Source organism: Penaeus monodon, chromosome 12, assembly GCF_015228065.2.
Source record: "Penaeus monodon isolate SGIC_2016 chromosome 12, NSTDA_Pmon_1, whole genome shotgun sequence".
NCBI lineage: Eukaryota > Metazoa > Arthropoda > Malacostraca > Decapoda > Penaeidae > Penaeus > Penaeus monodon.
In genome coordinates, this window is record NC_051397.1 from 1,861,458 (window position 1) to 1,866,457 (window position 5,000).

At 28.7% G+C, this 5,000-nt stretch overlaps 1 protein-coding gene across 1 annotated transcript in view; it reads left to right on the top strand.

Annotated features, from left to right (window-relative positions):
* Window positions 1–5,000, top strand: part of LOC119579170 (putative neural-cadherin 2) — a 67,790-nt gene that overhangs the window by 38,012 nt on the left and 24,778 nt on the right. The gene's annotated exons all lie outside the window — the stretch shown is intronic.

Sequence of the window (5,000 nt, forward strand, 5' to 3'; positions counted from 1 at the left end):
ACAAACGACGTACATGTCATATATGTGCGTTCATTGATTGCATTTATTTTTGATATGCATATATTAAAAATTCCACTGAAGCCATTGCACACGCACACAGACACAAGCATATGTAGGTTTGTCTATATTTCTGTTTCTCTTATATGTACATCGTGGATTCTATTGAAGTAAATAAAAATCATCTATATTACTTCATATTTTGAAACATATACGATACTCCAGCAATTTCAGTCTAAGGGGAAAGGGAGGAGAGACATAAAGGAACACAAGAAAATAGAAAATAGAATAATAATTTTAAAAAGTAGAAAACTAATCCATAAGGAAAGCGAAAATGCAAAAAATAAAACAAACACAAAAACAAAATTAAAAACGAGGAGACAATCATCACAAACCTACCTTATTTTTCTCTTCTGTTTTTGCTGTGAATTCACGTTTACACCCTCGACAGAATTCCGTAAAATACCTTGCCAGGAATGCAATAACGCATTTTCGTAAGCGTGCATTCTTCCACTTCATTCAGCGTTCTGTTAACACATTCCATACACGTGATTTCAACCATCATGCATTTTTCGAGCTGCAAAACCTGATATAAAAGCAAATTTCGATTTTAAAAATCTTAAAAAAAGGCTAGGGCGTATGGTAGAATTGTTGACAACGATGATGGGGGTAATAAAAGACTGAACAATATTTATGAAGGTTTGTGAACAATGAATAGAGTTTGAACAAGTAAGTAATACTTAAGATAGAGATGACTGATAAAAGTTAAACACTCAGTAATGACAATGATAGTGGTAACCATTATAGATATTACAACGATAATAAGATTTAAGTAAATCCAGAGGATGTTGATGTAAAAATAACGATTGTAATAATAAATATTATTAATGATAACATTTATAACAGTAAAAATATATTAACTATGATATTAATGGATGATATTACAATTATCCTTACCATCATATTTTTTTTTATATTTCTATGTTATTGTTATTGTCATCATCACCATCATTATCATCACTGTCATAATCATCCTCATCATCATCATTATTATATTCATTATAATAATGATAATAATTATTAGTATTAGTATTAGTATTGGTAGTAGTAGTAGTAGTAGTATCGGTATTGTTGTTATCATTATTATCATTGTTATTGCTGTTGTTATCATTATGAATAATAATAATAATAATAATAATAATAATAATAATAATAATAATAATAATTAATATCATTATATTACTATTACTATTATCATTATCATTGTTATAATTGTCATCATTATTATAATATTATAACTGTCATCATAATCATAGTAACATTATAATCATCATTAGCATTAGCATTACCACTATCATTATCACTATCGTATAATTATCATTCTGTTAATATTTCTGTGGTATTATTGTTACATTATTATTATTATATTATTATTATATTATTACTGTTATTATTATTATTATTATTATTATTTTATTTATTATATATTATATTATTATTATTATTATTATGATGATGATGATATTATTATTATCTTTATTATTATTGTTGTTGTTGTTTGTGTTGTTATTATATTATCATTATTTTTATTATTATTATTATTATATTTTATTATGTTTATTATATTATTACTATTTTTATCCTTATTGTTATTATTATCATTATTATCATTATTATTATTTTATTATTATTATATATTATTATTATTATTATTATTCATTATATTATATTATTATTATTATTATATATATTATATTATTATTATATGTATTATTATTATCAATATTTGTAATGTCATTATTATTATCAATAATTGTATTGTCATTATTGTTCTTATAATATTAATAGTAATAGTAATAGTTATAATACTACTACTACTACTACTACTACTACTAATAATAATAATAAACATCATTGATAACTGTAATGATGATTATAATATTGATGATAAAGATAATGTAATGAAAAAAGCAATAGTACTGATAACAATGTTACTGCTTACTGCGGATAGGAAGTAATGATGATAATAATAGTGATAATAATAATAAAAGTTTTAATAATGTTAGTGAGAATAATGATACTAATAATAATTAATTGAAATAATAATGATAAGAAAAGCAACATTCATAATTACCATAATATTTGTAAAAATAATAATAATAATAATAATAGTAGTAATAATAATAATAATGATAATAATAATAATATCATTATTATTATCATAATAATAATGTCAATGATAACAACAATAATACTCATGATAATTATAAAAACAATGATGATTATAGTATTGATATTGGTGATGATTTCAATTATGATAATGGTAATGATAGTGATGATAACAGTGTTAATAATGATTTTGATTACTGGCATTAACACTAAAATTAATAATGATAATTGATAATAAGGGTAGTAATGACTAGCTAGTAATGCTAGCAGTTAGTGTTTCCTGTACTTCATAAATATAATCATAACAATGATAATAATGATAATATTTAGAATAAAATTATAACGATAATAAAAATAACCACAGCAACAACAACAACAATAACGCATTTATCATCATTCATAAATGTTCTTTTCATGGCCACAGGAAACAGAATTACAGAGAGAGTCCATGCATGCTTAAAAAAATTCCTCACCAGTGACTTGTAGAGCTAATGCATTACCAAGTCGAAATGAGATAGAACAGCGTGATTTGTGTCTCCCTGTGGCTTTTCCCCCCCAATTACTTTTGAATATGAATGAGGGTGGGGCGAGGAAGGGGGGGGGGGAATCTATCGTTTCATCCTTTTTTTGATGTTGTTATAGGCTAGGTAAAAAAGGATGATTGATTAATATATATATAAATAGATTTTATATCCTTAAAGGTGAGCAGGAAATGTAAGAAAATAATAATGATAATGATAATAGTAATAATTATGATAATGATAATATCCTTAATACTACTACTAACAATAATAATAATAGTAATAATAATAATAATAATAATAATAATAATAATAATAATAATAAAATAATAATAATGATAAGAATAGTAATGATAATAATACTGAACATAATAACAGTAAGAACAATAATAGCAAAAATAAATTAATGGTAATAATAACAATGATGATAATGAAAATAACTACATGTTCTAACTTAATGGTTACAAGCAAGGAAATTCACTATAAAATGTTATGATGCATCTCCTTCGGTAAGTACCAATATACTTGAATGATGGTATACCTAAGAACGACTGATATAACGTTTATATACTCACGACAATATTTATTACCAAAGAACATGAAATCGCCTCTAAAAGGAATATATACACTGTACATGCAAGGTTTGTGTTTACCTTGGTTATAACGGGGTAGTATAGTAATACAGATAAAGCGATAGGAAGGAGGGTGAGTGATGAGATCCTTAAAGTAATGAAAATGAATCACAGATACGGCAGCTGAGTTTAAACTTCCTCTTTTTACACACGAAGCTCGAGGGAGTTTCTTGTTCGTACAGATTTCTGCCTTTTTTTTCTGTTCATTGTTTCCTTTCTTTCATTTTCTGTTCTTTCTTTGGTCAAAGGGCTTTAAGAATTTTTGGTTTCGCAAATTTCTTGGAATATAAACAGAGCTAAAAGACGGAAAAGACGGTTTTGAATGCACGAAGAAAAAAACAAATCTGAAGGTAAAGAATATCTTCTTGGAACGAAGTAAAGGAAAAAAAGTTGCTCTGCCTACGTGTAATATTACATCTGTTCTAATGTCTTGCCTAATGGGGTAAGTCCAGCGCAATGGTATTAAGAGGATATAAAGAATTATCAGAGATTTTGTCCCATGATTTAGTTCTTTTAAGAGACCATTAATGTATTTGTTTCATCTATATTTCTTCATTTCTATAAACAATGTTCTGTATCCATTCGGTAGGCGTGTCGTAACCATACAGCAGATATTCCAATAACAATATTTCATGCTACATAGATACAAAAATAGCCAGCTCGTTGTGCCTTTGACGTTTGAATTCATCAAAGTGTTTTACCAAAGAGACTCGTTTCTAGTTGTTCTGCATGATGAACAATACCAACTATCATTGTAATGTGTGTGTGTGTTTTAATTTTCATTTCTTTTTCTTTTTATTCTATTTTTGTTCTGTCTTCCTCACTTCCCTTGGTTTATAATTAATTAATATCCTTTTCGAGCTTAATGATTATCAAGAATTTTCACGACTCCCCTGTTCTCTCTGTCTTTACCCTTCTCCTTCTATTCATGTCTCATATATATTATCACCCGTTGTCCCTCACGCCTTCGACTGGTTGCTTTCCCTCTCATTTGCTAATTTCCCCCCTATCTCTCTTATTTTCGTTTTTTTTTCCGAAAGCCTTTGCCTCTGTCTCTGTTTGTCTGTCTGGTTGTCTGTCGGTCTGTATCTCTGTCTCTCTTTCTCTATTACTCTCTCTCTTCTCTCTCTCTCTCTCTCTCTCTCTCTCTCTCTCTCTCTCTCTCTCTCTCTCTCTCTCTTTCATCCCCTTCTTGTTTAGATGGAAAGAGAAAATATGAAATTATCTCGATAACTTTGAATTTTATTTTCGGAGAAAGATGAGGAACGATATCTGGACAAATTAGTTTATGCCCATAACACGAGTAAAGATTGCTAATCGACTCATATTGCGATTAACTGTCTGTTTGATTAATTCTGTCTTTGAAATGTGCAAAATATAACCCCCGCGCTCTCTACCTCTTCCTCTATCCCTTTCTGCTCTCCCTGTCTCTCTCTTCTTTTTCTCTCTCCTCTCTCTCTCTCTCTCTCTCTCTCCTCTCTCTCTCTCTCTCTCTCTCTCTCTTCCTCTCTCTCTCTCTCTCTCTCTCTCTCTCTCTCTCTCTCTCTCTCTCTCTCTCTCTCTCTCTCTCTCTCGCTCTCTCTCCCTCTCCCCCCCCTCTCTCTCTCTCTCGCTCTCTCTCTCGCTCTCTCTCAATCTCTCTCTCTCTCTCTCTCTCTCTCTCTCTCTCTCTCTCTCCCTC